The sequence below is a fragment of the Atractosteus spatula genome (assembly GCF_055471065.1).
Source record: "Atractosteus spatula isolate fAtrSpa1 chromosome 16 unlocalized genomic scaffold, fAtrSpa1.hap1 SUPER_16_unloc_2, whole genome shotgun sequence".
NCBI lineage: Eukaryota > Metazoa > Chordata > Actinopteri > Semionotiformes > Lepisosteidae > Atractosteus > Atractosteus spatula.
In genome coordinates this window covers 1,659,443-1,674,694 of record NW_028296632.1, presented here as the reverse complement: position 1 = coordinate 1,674,694, position 15,252 = coordinate 1,659,443, and the positions used below count along the sequence as shown (strand labels likewise).

The window sequence follows — 15,252 nt, the reverse complement described above, 5'->3', positions numbered from 1 at the left end:
GGAATGCTACCCCTAATCCTAGCTGGAGTTTGAGCGACTGGTTCAGAGTTTGCTCAAGAGTTTACCTTTCACAGATGCGCAAAGATGAATGTTGAGGGTGCACGCTTCAAGGCGCCTTACAGTGCAGGGAGTGATTAGAGACAATTCGTGACGTGTGCTCGTTCCCGTATACCGTACGCCCCGGGTTGCAGTGCTAGGATGACGTCCAATACCGCTTCGGCACGTAACGGCATTATATTCAAGTGCTGGACGTGAGGGTTTTATTTTGTTCGTTTTGTTCTGCTCTGCTTTGCTTTGTTTTGCTTTCCATGGCGTTCGTAAGAGCGTCAATAAAAAGGCGATTCCTGCGTCTAACACGAATATAAGAGCTATTTCAAGTGCGGCTTCTAAAATGCTTGTAGACATTTGTCTGTTGTTGATTGTTTTTTTGTGTCTAACAAAGTGCCATTTTCCTGTCCGGACGGGGAGACTTTATCATTCCGACATGAAGCAACCCTTAAGTCCTCTGAGGCGTGTCTGTCTGCAAGGTTTGTATTTTGGAAAGGTTTTTTTTTTTTAACGGAGAACGACTTTGAAAAAGATTTCCGCCGGCGTCTCGCGATCCGTGTGAGATTGTAGCAAGAACATGGTGCGGCTTCTTAAATGCTTGTGGACATTTGTCTGTTGTTGATTGTTTCTTTGTGTCTAACAAAGTGCCATTTTCCTGTCCGGACGGGGAGACTTTATCATTCCCACATGAAGCCACCCTTAAGTCCTCTGAGGCGTGTCTGTCTGCAAGGCTTGTATTTTGGAAAGGTTTTTTTTTTAATGGAGAACGACTTTGAAAAAGGTTTCCGCCGGCGCCTCGCGATCCATGTGAGATTGTAGCAAGAACGCAACAACGGCGGCGCGCGCTGTAGTCGTGGCCGAGTGGTTAAGGCGATGGACTAGAAATCCATTGGGGTCTCCCCGCGCAGGTTCGAATCCTGCCGACTACGGTGTCCTCCTCACGTTGTTGTGTGCCGGCGCAAGCAAGGAAAAGTGCCTTTCTGCTTTTCCTGGTGGTTTTAAAACGCGAGATCGCTTGTACCCGCTGCCTTGGAAAGAAATGTCTACATGTTTACTTGCACATTGTCTATTGTTTGTTTGTACATTGTCTTGATGCACTGTTTGCACTTTGTCTTGTTTTTTACACTTGTTTTACAATCGAGAGACCTTCTGTAAGTAAGAATTCCATTGTACCAGTACCGGTTACATATGGCAATAAAGTTCAAGTTCATTCTGAGCAGAAGACCCTCACACCTGAAGAAGGCTTGCGTTTTCTCTCTTCTCTTTAAGCATGTGTACAATGTGTAATACAATTACAATGTGTAATTACAATGCGAATCGTATGAGGGTGGGGGGGAGGTGTCTTTCGCTGGAAATCTCGCCTGCTTCTACTTTACGAGTACAACCCCCTCTCTGCCGGAGTGCTGGCTGTGACGAATTAAACCGGTTTCACAGGTTTCAATCACAGACCATGTGACATGGGAGTCAGGAAACTAACACACAGCGCCACCGGATTTGATAACACTATAAAAACGCTATAAAATAATGTGACTAGGCACACAAACAAGTTTACAGCACAGTACAATAATAAATGCTGACCATGACTTTAGAAGCATAAATTGCCTTACACTCAATTTAAACACAAGCTGTCTTTAGCCCTCTAAGCTGGTTCATACAGAAATGTAGAGATCCAGGCTCAGAACACACAGCTTCATTAGCGAATACATATGCAGGACAACTAGAGAAGACGTTTTACAGAGGATGGATTTTTAGAAACATCCCATCAGTGACATCACTGAAGTCAACTCCTAGGTACTGTAACTGTCGTGTGGATAGTTTCACAAGAATCAGACAAAGGTTTAAGCATCGCTTGTTCTAGATAAAACTGCAAAAAAAACAACAACAACCCATAATGTACTTCTTTGCGGCTCTGTTTGCCCAAATCATATATTCACAACGTGAAATCTAGAAAATAATATTACGTAACCAAAATCCGCAATATGGAAACAGAACCTGTGTAATTGTTGATAGATGATGTACTCGTAACATTTTTTCAAGACGAACTACAACATTTAAAAAATGACTTGTATGTACTTGATATCTCTAAGCAATCCACGGGTCCCAGCACAAAACGAAACTAAAACGCATACCGTTTCGCGCTTCTTATTAGTTGCTCAAAAGTAATTTGACCGTATGAAATGCATAATATAAACCTAGAAATATATGCGTGAGCAGTACTTAAGCACTGTAGTATCGGTGTTAAGACATACCTCTCAAATACTGTAAATCAAGTTAAAAATATCTCAAGACCGATTCTGGTCATAATGAAACCATGTTTCGTGTATGTTTTCTTTAAAGTACCGAGACCAGCCATATACTCTATGTTTATGTTCCAAAATTAATATCGTTTATGGCCTTCACACGCGTTGCAGTATGCTCCTATTCTTTTTATGCTCAGCTACTAAGATTTCCCTTCAGTGGTAAAATTAGATATGAATATTCAATACTTAAACGGGCACAGTTAAGACATTAAATATACATATACATACTGTATACAGTACAGTTTTCATACGGTAATATGTTTATGTTCCTAAATCAATCTCTTTTATGAGCATGTGAAAGGCATGGTGAATCGATTCTCAAAAATTACTGTACTTTGCATGATTGGAAACAAATGCGTGATTGCGAAATGCTGTGGTGTTACTTTTACAAAGACGGTCAATGAAAAAAAGAATGTTGACCAGGGCAATACTTTGAGTTTACACTTACAGCTTGTCCAAGGTCATTCATTATTAATACTATTAGTAATATCTTCGTTAAAGACTTTGATGGCCACAGCTCAAACATGAGAGGTTGAGCTTTATTAGCTCCACCTTGCGGAAATTCCGGATACTATTATTTTGCTTGTCGTATTATAGGAGAATTTACGGTAACTCGCGGTATTTACCGGTAGCTTGCGGTAGACTGCGTACAGCGTACCGCAAAATAATGCGTTATCGCCCGCGCATTTTGAATGGCTGCATCTGTAGGCTGCCAAAAGTCTCCGAAACCAAATTTTGATAGCAGAAAATTCTCACTCGTCCAGAAGTTCCCTTGGGACACAACATCCAGCACAGAGTGGTAAAAAAGCGTCTTTTTTGTAGAGCCTTGCAGCGTGCATTGGTGGTTCAGTGGTAGAATTCTCGCCTGCCACGCGGGAGGCCCGGGTTCGATTCCCGGCCAATGCAGTGGCTTTTGCAGCGAGTGGCTCCATCACTTGCATCCCCTTTCAACTCGCAACTGAAAACCCACTGAAGCTTAGAAGCTGTGAGCCAGGTCAGTACCCGGATGAGGGTGACCTACAGGGAAAAGCAAAGCTTACAGCTGGAAGCGGTGTTAATGGAGCCAGGGGTGGGGCGCTCACCGTGAGGTCTGTGCGGGTCCCAATGCCCCAGTATAGTGACGGAGACGCTGTGTGGTAAAAAGGCGCCGTCTTTTGGATGAGATGTAAAACCGAGGTCATAGCTCTCTGTGGTCATTAAAAGTGACCACCAAAACCTTTGACAAAAGCTCTTGGTAATTGATGGTCTTCAATAATGCTTCTCCTTTAGGTACATTTGAAATCAGCTGAAAAATGCTGTGAAATGGGGGGGCACTTCAGGCCAGTGTAGGATTTGGGTTACAAGAACCATTAAACAGCACGAGAAAGCCCGTACACTGAATCGCAGGGCTTTCTATTCAAAGAAGGACAAAAGAAACTTCCCTGAATTCCATTTTTTGCAGCACAGAGAGGACAGGGGGCACGAGGCCTGTTAGCTCAGTTGGTTAGAGTGTGGTGCTGATAACGCCAAGGTCGCGGGTTCGATCCCCGTTCGGGCCAGGCAGTCTCCTCCTCTCTTGCCAAAACCTGTTGCTGTGGTGAGATTGGTGGTAATGCAAAGACGCCACATACTACCAACAGATGAGAGTGTTGCAGGAAAAGAGAGAAGTGATGGAAGATTGAAGAGTGTCCTAGGTGGAGCCAAGATGAAGTGTCACAATTGCATAGGGGAGGATTTCAAATGTTTAAGATGGTAAAAATAACCGTAAGTGATCCCCCAGTCCGGCGCAGTCTGACGTACTTCTGTCATATAAAGTGAAACTAGATGTTGAACTGGAGCCTCACCATTTGCATAAGTGAGGCTCCAGTTATACATCTAGTTTCACTTTAAATGACAAAACTGAAGAGACTTAAAAGAGCTGGAGAGGATTTCTTACAACTTTTGAGCCGGCACAGTTTTCGAAAACGTTTTCTTCACGCTGCACTATACAACACAGACAGCCAAGAGTCTCCAAAACAAAACGAATTGACAGATAGGAGAAAAGTCCCACTCGTCCTAAAGTTCCCAAAATCCAGCACTGAGCGTAAACAAAGTGTTCAAGTAGCGTGGGAATGCTACCCCTAATCCTAGCTGGAGTTTGAGCGTCTGGTTCAGAGTTTGCTCAAGAGTTTACCTTTCACAGATGCGCAAAGATGAATGTTGAGGGTGCACGCTTCAAGGCGCCTTACAGTGCAGGGAGTGATTAGAGACGATTCGTGACGTGTGCTCGTTCCCATATACCGTACGCCCCGGGTTGCAGTGCTAGGATGACGTCCAATACCGCTTCGGCACGTAACGGCATTATATTCAAGTGCAGGACATAAGGGTTTTATTTTGTTCGTTTTGTTCTGCTCTGCTTTGCTTTGTTTTGCTTTCCATGGCGTTCGTAAGAGCGTCAATAAAAAGGCGATTCCTGCGTCTAACACGAATGTAAGAGCTATTTCAAGTGCGGCTTCTAAAATGCTTGTAGACATTTGTCTGTTGTTGATTGTTTTTTTGTGTTTAACAAAGTGCCATTTTCTTGTCCGGACGGGGAGACTTTATCATTCCCACATGAAGCAACCCTTAATTCCTCGGAGGCGTGTCTGTCTGCAAGGTTTGTATTTTGGAAAGGTTTTTTTTTTTTAACGGAGAACGACTTTGAAAAAGATTTACGCCGGCGTCTCGCGATCCATGTGAGATTGTAGCAAGAATGCAGCAATAACAGCGTTTGCTGTAGTCGTGGCTGAGTGGTTAAGGCGATGGACTACTAATACATTGTGCTCTGCATGCATGGGTTCAAATCACACACTTGTCGCTCTCCATGTCTGACACGTGTGGTACTAAAGCAGTACGTTTTCCAGCGGTGGCTGAACATGGTATAGTAGGCTAACGTTGGTATCAAGCAGTGACAATAACAGTAGTTAAGTGCCGCTACTGCCAAGTGACTCTGGGTTGAGCCTGTGTTTTCATTTACTTGCAACGCAAATGGAGAAAGAGATTTTTGACAGTCTCTCGAGAGACTGCGCTAGTTGTTTAGAGATAGACTTTGTCAGTTCCCCCTGGAATGATGGCCTCTCAAATAGTTTGTGATTCCTCTAGACGTTTATACAGTAGAAGCATGGTTCGTGGCTTAAATTCAAGCTGACCAAGACTTAGGAAACGAGTTAGAGGTCTGATGCAGAACTGCGAATTCAGTGAACGGGAACACTACAGTACATTGCACTGCATGTGTGAGGAAAGCTGCCCACTTCAGTCCCTTGTCGACCGAACAGAGGACTGTAAAGGATACCACCAAGAAACTTTAGGATGCTGGTTGGAATTCAGCTCCAAAGAAGCCCCTTTGGATGTTATGTCATCAAAAAGTAAGAACAACGAATCTCCCTTTGATCAAAAGCGCAACAAAACTGTTTTCTGTGGAGCAGGTTTCAGACCCGTAGACCTGTTTTATTTTTAGGGCAGGGCGCATTCCCAAACGCGAATCTCCTTTTTTAGAAATGCTTTGGGCGGCGTGAAGTGAAAATAAGAAATGAACTCCAGATGCACATGGAAGCAATCAAGTGTTTCATCCGAGCTGTTTCAAAACTGCTCAAGAGCTTTCCTTTCACAGAGGCGCAACGATTAATGATGGCGGTGCACCCTTCAATGCGCCTTACAACTCTAGGGAGTGATTGAGACGATTCGTAGCGTGTGCTCATTTCCCTATATTCCCCGTGCTGCAGTGGTAGGATGACGTACGTTACTGCTTCGACACGTAACAGCATTATATTCAACTGCAGGAGCTGAGGGCTTTCGTAAGCGCGTAAACCAAAGGCAATTCCTGCGTCTAACACTAATTTAAATGCTTTTCAAAGTGCAGTGTGGTGCAGCTTGTAAAATCCTTGTCCACATTTGTGGTTTGTTGATGTTTTTTCTGTCTGCCAAAGTTGCATTTTGACATCAGGACGGGGAGACTTTATCCTTTGAACGTGAAGCCACCCTTAAACCCTCGGAGGCGTGTCTGTCTGCCGGCACGTATTTTGTCAAAGGTATTTTTTTTTAACGGGGAGCGACTCTGAAAAGGTTTCCCCAGCCACCTCGCACTCGTGTTAGATTATAGGAGGAATGCGGCAGTGGCGAGCTCGCTGTAGTCGTGGCCGAGTGGTTAAGGTGATGGACTCGAAATCTGGTGGGGACTCCCCGCGCAGGGTCAAATCCTGCCGTCTACAGCGTCTGCCGCCTGTTGTAGTGTGCCTGCGCGGCAGAGGCGAAGTGCCGCTTCTCCTTTTCTGGTACTATAAAAACGCTAAATCGCTTGGACCCGCTGCCATGGAAATCAATTCTTCAGATAACCACACATTTTGCGTTCGCACGTCTGGTGCTCTACTTATGCCTTTGAAAATCGGATCAATAAAGCTCAAAGAACCGACAAGATAGGTGCTCGTAAAGCACGCAGTAAAGAATTCTTATCAGCGAGGGTTTCAGTGGGTTAACTGAGGAGAAGGCGTGATCGCTAATTGTTGAGTTTTTATTTGGTGTTAGAAACACTCTTACTGTGCATGAAGTGCAACAAATGTAGCCACAGAAATTGCATCGTGCTTTCATTTATGCTATTGCAGACACCAACGTTGCCTAGATAGAAAACCGAAAAAGCCGTGGGTTTGCTTGCCAGTCTGAAGGATCTCTCTTCGAATCTCTATCATTTGTCAATGGAAGTAAAAGGCGCTGCAATCTGATACGTTCACATTCAAACCCTCAGCTGTTGTTCGACTTTATTTCTTGACTAATTATAACTGAGTGTCGCATGAGCAGTTACGTAAACTTGTCTGCTATATTTGAACACAAATGCCGTTCTTCAATTAAAACTAACAGTACATTGTCAGGGACATTCAGTTATATACAAACAAGAGACAGACGAGAATATTTCTACCTTTCATGTGGACTACGTGTTGACTTACTGATCGGAATAATTGAAATGTTCGGGTTCATAGCCGATGCAGTGCGTGCTAATTAGAACAGCAATGCTGGGCTCTCAGCACCGTACTGAGCCCAGGTGCAGTTCATTTACATGAAGGAAATCTCGTACTGGGTACGATTACACCCACATACAGTAAGTAGCACAGGCTACTTAGGGAGTAGCCTGATGCGTTTAAAAGTGACCCGAGCCAGGCAGGAGTCGAACCTACAATCTCCTGATCCCTAGTCAGACGCGTTATCCATTGCGCCACTGGCCCTGGTGTCACACTGCACGACTGCAACCCAGTGAGCTCAGCACTGCAACTAGTAAAACATTACCCCCGGTCCATTCTTTTCCAAAAGTGAGAAACACCTGTTTTCTACATTGTGTCTGTTTAAAACCATATCTCTTTAAACCAAACCAAGAGTTTGTCCTTTGCACTGATATTCTGATTCATTTCGATTTCAAAGAAAAAAAAAACACTTTCTTCCAAAGCATCATAAAATTGTCCCTTCTTCCAGACTCTACTTCTCTCTTGTAGTAGTACAGCAGACCTTTCCAGGTGAGCAGATCACAGAGTCCGAAATGAGCTTCCTCCATCCAGCAAAGTACCTGAACATGACTCTGTCATCATAAAAGCACCCCTGTAGTAAAGCAATTAAATCCGAAATCAAGAGGGCAATTGCCTACTGAAGTTCAAGAAGTCATCAATTTTAACCTAGCAACACATTAAAGGCTGCATCTATACAAGTACGATTCTAGAAATGCTCACCAGATTACGTTTTAAGAAGGAACTGCGGCTCAGGTTCCGCCGAGATCTAAACTCGGATGGCAGGATTCAGAGTCCAGAGTTTGGACGGGTGGCGCACAGAGGGTCCATATACTGTAGATCCCTCAGTGATCTTCCGCGTGTTCAAACCGCCAGCGTGTGACTCCCCTGTCCCCGTGACCTCATTGCTCTGCTCTCGCCTGTGTGCAACCGAGCCCGACTCACGGTAAAGTGGAAAAAAAATGCCCTCAACGTGTGATTTACTCTGGAGCGAGGACAGATGTCACCTTCTTATCATTGAACAGGATGTATGTGATGTGGCGACTAGGTTCAATTTTTTATCCTCTTTAAAAGATTAAGGACTGGGTGAGCCTGATTTACCACCCTTTCAGCTAAGAACCCGACGTGCGGACCGTTTAAGCTACGTAGACTCGGTCGTTTAACTCTTCTCCATTAGCAGGGTTAAGGTTAAAGAAAAAACATTGCTGACTTCTTTTTTGTTTTCCAGCCGCGAGCGCTGATTAGCAAGGTTTGCATTTCATGTTTTGCAAGTTGCATTCTAAGAAAAACAAGTCGTTCAAGACAGGAAATGAATACTTGCATTTAATTAAGTCTAGCCGTAGGCGGTTGTCCATAATGACCAGTCCTGTTCGAGAAGACAGAACAAAAAAAGGAACCGCTGGGATTCGGACCCGGGATCTCCTGTTTACTAGGCAGGCGCTTTAACCAACTAAGCCACAGCGCGCCAGGAGCTCTGTCCTTTTGCAGCCACTTGGACACACAACTCAGACACATCTGCATTCGCTGTGCGCTCCGCCTGCTCGCTGAGCAAGTTGCCACCTTTACATACAATAGCAACATCGACACCAAGAGAAAGGATGACAAATGGCTTTTAACTGGAACTTTTCATGTCCAAGGAGCTCAATGTGCTTTCCGTGTACAACAGGGCCACTGAACTCCACACCGGCCACTGAAGCACAGCAGTGGCTTGCTGGCTTGACATCTCCCAAGGAAGATGTTGAAATTGCATGTGGAACAGGAAAATGACCCTCGAGTACGAGGGAAAAAAAAGAAAAAGAAAATCTGGAGCGCGCCAACTCATGTCCGGACAGCCTGGTTTGAACAAAGTGTTCAAGTAGCATGGGAATGCGACCCCTAATCCTAGCTGGAGTTTGAGCGTCTGGTTCAGAGTTTGCTCAAGAGTTTACCTTTCACAGATGCGCAAAGATGAATGTTGAGGGTGCACGCTTCAAGGCGCCTTACAGTGCAGGGAGTGATTAGAGACGATTCGTGACGTGTGCTCGTTCCCATATACCGTACGCCCCGGGTTGCAGTGCTAGGATGACGTCCAATACCGCTTCGGCACGTAACGGCATTATATTCAAGTGCAGGACATGAGGGTTTTATTTTGTTCGTTTTGTTCTGCTCTGCTTTGCTTTATTTTGCTTTCCATGGTGTTCGTAAGAACGTCAATAAAAAGGCGATTCCTGCGTCTAACACGAATATAAGAGCTATTTCAAGTGCGGCTTCTAAAATGCTTGTAGACATTTGTCTGTTGTTGATTGTTTTTTTGTGTCTAACAAAGTGCCATTTTCCTGTCCGGACGGGGAGACTTTATCATTCCCACATGAAGCAACCCTTAAGTCCTCTGAGGCGTGTCTGTCTGCAAGGTTTGTATTTTGGAAAGGTTTTTTTTTTTTAACGGAGAACGACTTTGAAAAAGATTTCCGCCGGCGTCTCGCGATCCGTGTGTGATTGTAGCAAGAACATGGTGCGGCTTCTTAAATGCTTGTGGACATTTGTCTGTTGTTCATTGTTTCTTTGTGTCTAACAAAGTGCCATTTTCCTGTCCGGACGGGGAGGCTTTATCATTCCCACATGAAGCCACCCTTAAGTCCTCTGAGGCGTGTCTGTCTGCATGGCTTGTATTTTGGAAAGGTTTTTTTTTTAATGGAGACTGACTTTGAAAAATGTTTCCGCCGGCGCCTCGCGATCCATGTGAGATTGTAGCAAGAACGCAGCAACAGCGGTGCTCGCTGTAGTTGTGGCCGAGTGGTTAAGGCGATGGACTAGAAATCCATTGGGGTCTCCCCGCGCAAGTTCGAATCCTGCCGACTACGGTGTCCTCCTCACATCGTTGTGTGCTGGCGCAAGCAAGGAAAAGTGCCTTTCTGCTTTTCCTGGTGGTTTTAAAACGCGAGATCGCTTGTACCCGCTGCCTTCGAAAGAAATGTCTACATGTTTACTTGCACATTGTCTATTGTTTGTACATTGTCTTGATGCACTGTTTGCACTTTGTCTTGTTTTTTACACTTGTTTTACAATCGAGAGACCTTCTGTAAGTAAGAATTCCATTGTACCAGTACCGGTTACATATGGCAATAAAGTTCAAGTTCAAATGCTTCAGCGTCCGCAAACGGCATTTTGCAGCTGGAAGCAGATGGCGACGCTTTTTGCGGTCGCGTGTCTTGTGCCCCATTTCCGGCCTTTAACATCGAATCAATAAAGCTGTTAGAACCGACACCATAGGTGCTTTTCTTACAACTTTTGATCTGACTCAGTTTCGGAATGCAATTCCTGAACACTGCGAGAGACAACCTACAGATGCAGCCATTCAAAATGAGCGGTAAAAACCCGTAGTACAGTAACCAACCCGCAGGGCACCGTAGGGCACCGCGGTAAGTGATTGGCTGGTCAAAATGACCGACAGGGGCACTCGTGGTGCCTTTACTGTGCACCTTTACTAATGTCTTTACTGTGCACATTTCAATCCGCTTAGTTTTGAATATTTATATGGAATTTTACCACTAAAGGGAAATTTTAGTAGCTGAGCATAAAAAGAAGAGGAGCATAACGCATCTGAAGGTCATAAACGATATTAATTTAGGAACATAAACATTACTGTATGTACATAAACTGTACTGTGTATGGCTGGTCTTGATAGTTTAAAGAAAAAATTCACACCAGTCTTCCATTTCTCCCTAAACATTTTAAGCATGAAAGTTTTATGAAACGGTACCCAAATATGTGATTGCTGTATAGAATGAATTTTAATTTTTAAAAATTATTTAACACGAAAATTAAGCTGTTTACATCTTCCGCCTGAGAACAGTCACCCGTTGCTACCCAACGCAGAAACACAGCCATTAACTATCAAAGAGAGGACATTAGCTAGCCAATATGATAAAGAAATAAATGATTATTTTGTTTATTTCTTTTGCACATTTATTTGAACATTTCCATCGATTGTACAAGCACTTGGAAACTGTCCAATCCCTAGTTCATCAAGCATTTACCGGTCTGGTGCCGGTCTGTGTCTTCTATGATATAATGCCAGCGAACTCTTGTTTTTATGTCCACTATAACTACGCTGGGCAAACGTTCCGAGGTCAAATTCTTCCAGCACAGGGGTACCTTTAAAGCGGAGACGACGGCACCGAAATTTTTTGGCGCGCCTTCTCTTTAAAGCCCTGGCCAAATATGAAGACAGTACGTACAGTTATAATTCAAACGGAATTAAAAACTACACATCCCAGTTACCATGGTGGTGCTTGTGATCATTGCGTTTAACCAACGAAACAGGGCGAAAAATCAGTCACATGACTTTGGGGCAGAGTTTCGAAAGCTTAACCTATCAGCAACAAAGCGAAATTTACACGATAGGCTACCTCAAACTGTCAGTTACACGACTGTGTATGTCGCTTAAGCCACTCCTATTTGGCCTTTTAGTTATGGAGGCGAGAAGACGCCCCCCCCCCTCTCTGGGTGTCTGATTTGCCGCCATCTTTAACTGTTCGGTGTCTGAATCGGAGTAGCTACGCGTACGAAATAAAGTTAATCCCAACTACAAAACATATATTTTTGTGGTAAGAGGGTGCAAAACTTCAGTATTTACTGCTATTAATTACTGTACGATTTATAGTTGAAATCTGAGCCTAGATATAAAGTTAGATATAAAGTTAAAATCTCGACAAAGCAATGTAGGAAATACAGAGAAAATAAATCCTTTCTGACATCTAAAATCAGTTTCGATCAAGGTCTCTAAAACGAACAAGAAAAAGAGGATTTTCGGAGGGCAATTACGCTGTGTTTATATGGAATAACTGATTTATGAGCAATCTAATTTCTTGTTCGTTTAAAACAGTGAAATGTCAGCTGCAAAAGATCGCACCAGAAACAGCACTCTCTCTGCCTGTCATAGACGTTCAGGAAAGGCTGAATGAAGTCATGTCAAGTACAATAATTCGGTGATCAATAATAACAGTTGTAGGACAGTATATAAGGAGGATAAGGATTTTGAAGTTGACTCGAAATCTGATAGGTAACCAGTGCAAGGACTTGAAAACAGGTGTAATGCATCCCTGATAGGATTCTTGCTGTCATATTCTGAACATATTGAAGATTGCTCAGTGTGGATTTAATTTCCCCAGTGAACAGGATGTGCATTTATTAATTCTAGAAAAAAAGCCTTTCTTGATTTCTCTAGTTCCCTTTAAAATAAACTATTATTCCACAATGCAGAGTATTACATGGCCAGTATTTACACATGATATTTGTGATTTAAAGAAATTAACACAAGCAGCTTTTGGAGATTTAAGTGTTGGCTGAGTTATTGCAGGATAAAAGACTAGAGATGTTGGCAAGAAGAAGATAATTTGGGGAAAGCTGAGGAATACACTTATAACAAGAACACTTCCTAATGGGGTTAGGCATACTTTTGATGAAGATGATGAAGTTAACAGACTATATGTTTACATAGATACTGAAATAAGGATTGTATTTTAGATTATGTGTAGTTGCTGGCATTGAACTGTGTGTTGGATGCACATGAATTGAAGAAATGGGCAAACATAGCTGATGCGGATCCACAGAGCCAGCATATTAAGATGTTTATAATTAGAGGCAATTTGTTTAAATAACTAGGTATGGATACTGATGTGCAAGAGAGGTGGAAAGGCTGTTTCCTTAAGCCAGCACTATAAAATATTTTATTCTCAGTGAGATGCTGCCATTTCATCGTGGGTTTCTAACACTGTGTATAGTTCCATCCACACAGTGCCTTTACTTCCATCCATTTCTAATCTCTTTATCCAGTACAGAGGATTTGGAGCCTATCCCAGTAAGCAACGGACACAAGGCAGAATACACCCTGGACATAGCGCCAGTCCATCACAGGACAGGCAGACACAAACACACACACACCAGGGCCAGTTTTCCCATAAACCAATTAACTTACCAGTATGTTTTGGAGTGCGAGAGGGAGTCATATCACACATATGGAGAAAAACCATCTAACCCAGAGAGAACATGTAAACCCCTCACACACAGGATGGCAGGAATTGAACCTAGGACCCCAGTGCTGCAAGATAGCAATGCTTACCACTTCGCCACCATTATAAATGGATGGATATCTTAGTTATCTTTCTAGTTCACAGGTTTGCATGCATAATTTAATTTTGAAAGCCACTGAGACATCAGGTACTACTGTTGTATTTATGAAAAAGAAACAAAACAAAAAAACATACTAACAACTGAGCCATCCTACTCCTTAGTTAATAGATTTTATTATTCATAAACAGTTAACATTGTTAGCAAAATATTTTGAATTATATTTAACCCTATTTTTTCTTTAGTTTTGTATTTAACTTATTATATGATAGTCAGACTTAATGTATACTTGAACAATGAAAATATATTTTTACAAGATGCGGGGGAAAGTGCAACAGCTTATTACAGTGCTAAATTTAATATTATTGATTGCTAATAGTTTATGCTAACACTTAACTTTCTTAATTAGATCTATTTAAAACAGTGAACTAAGTGTAACATACAGATGCAGCCATTCAAAGTGCGCGGTACAGACACCGCGGTACAGATACCGCAGGTATGATGACACGGGATACCGCGGTGCGTGATTGGTTGACCGACAGGGCACTCGTGGTCCATTGGTCTGTCGTAGAAAGACTTACTGTAAACGTCTTTACTGTGCTCGTTGTAGATATTGAATTTTACCACTGAAGGGAAATCTTAGTAGCTGAGCATAAAAAGAATAGGAGCATACTGTAACGCGTGTGAAGGCCATAAACGATATTAATTTTGGAACATAAACATACAGTATATAGCTGGTCTTGGTACTTTAAAGAAAAAAATACACACCGGTATTCCATTTCTCCCTAAACATTGTAAGCTTCGAAGTCTTTAACTAACGTGATACCGGAGTCAACAAGCATACTTTTAGAATTTGATTAAAAGGGAATATAATATGGAATCGCGTATCTCAAGAATTTAATAACGGTATGATTATATCCGTGTACTGCGGCAGGGCTGTGTAGGGCTGTTTCGCCTGCCTGATCATGCGAGCTGTCTTGTAGCCTACTGGTCTAGGTGTGTGACTACCAACTGGCAGGTTGTGTGTTCGAATCCAGCTGGTGCTGGACTTTTATTTTAACAAACATTTCTTCGAAAAAATAGGTAAGCGATATTATGGACAAATCCATTTCCTTTTTCTGATCACTCGCTTTCTGGCTACACATCTCACCTGTCCTGTTCTTTGTTTTCCTGGTTTGCTGATTATGCCTGCTGCGGTCCACTCCTACCCTCACACCTAAAGAAAACTATTTTAAATTTCTTGGCGCAGTTCATTAACCCTTGTATGTGCTGTCCGCGCCCAAAATGCAATTTTAAGAAAGTCAAAAACCGTGCTCAAATGCAATTTTCAAAGTGCAATGAAATACAATATTGTTGTCGCTGCTGTTCTGGTTGTTTTTATCCCGTAAAGCGTTTTGAGAAGCCACCTTTAAAGGCGATATATGTTGTAGAACCGCTGATTCTTATGGAATGTGTTCCGCAGGAGATTCAAATTTTTATTTATTTTTTAATCGCGTATCTAAGGAAGCCTAAGTATAACTTTGTTCATGAACAAACAGTGGCATGTTACATTGTCATTGTTTTTTTTAACAAGGCTCGCCAGCTAATGTGAATCGAAACCTGTCTTGCTAGCTTTTAAAGTCGTGCATGTGTAAACGACAATTGAAAAAGAGAAAAAAAGACCTGACTGACAAGCCGATACATACTCTTAGAGTTTGATTAATAGGGAATATAATACGAAAAAACCATAAGGGACTTAAAAGCTAAAGGAGATGCTTCATATTGCTTGACTAATTTTAAAAACTAAGTTATAAATGCAGACGCTCCCTCGGTGA

The 15,252-nt window shown here is 42.7% G+C and overlaps 6 non-coding genes across 6 annotated transcripts; 5 read left to right on the top strand and 1 right to left on the bottom strand.

Annotated features, from left to right (window-relative positions):
• The first annotated feature begins 895 nt into the window (after positions 1-895).
• trnas-aga (transfer RNA serine (anticodon AGA)) lies at positions 896-977 on the top strand. The gene has a single exon. It is a non-coding gene; the product is annotated as a tRNA-Ser (tRNA).
• A 2,206-nt stretch (positions 978-3,183) lies between these two features.
• On the top strand, positions 3,184-3,254 carry trnag-gcc (transfer RNA glycine (anticodon GCC)). The gene has a single exon. It is a non-coding gene; the product is annotated as a tRNA-Gly (tRNA).
• A 558-nt stretch (positions 3,255-3,812) lies between these two features.
• Positions 3,813-3,886, top strand: trnai-gau (transfer RNA isoleucine (anticodon GAU)). The gene has a single exon. It is a non-coding gene; the product is annotated as a tRNA-Ile (tRNA).
• A 2,585-nt stretch (positions 3,887-6,471) lies between these two features.
• On the top strand, positions 6,472-6,553 carry trnas-cga (transfer RNA serine (anticodon CGA)). The gene has a single exon. It is a non-coding gene; the product is annotated as a tRNA-Ser (tRNA).
• A 932-nt stretch (positions 6,554-7,485) lies between these two features.
• On the bottom strand, positions 7,486-7,558 carry trnap-agg (transfer RNA proline (anticodon AGG)). Its single transcript has one exon. It is a non-coding gene; the product is annotated as a tRNA-Pro (tRNA).
• A 2,530-nt stretch (positions 7,559-10,088) lies between these two features.
• On the top strand, positions 10,089-10,170 carry trnas-aga (transfer RNA serine (anticodon AGA)). The gene has a single exon. It is a non-coding gene; the product is annotated as a tRNA-Ser (tRNA).
• The last annotated feature ends 5,082 nt before the right edge of the window (positions 10,171-15,252 follow it).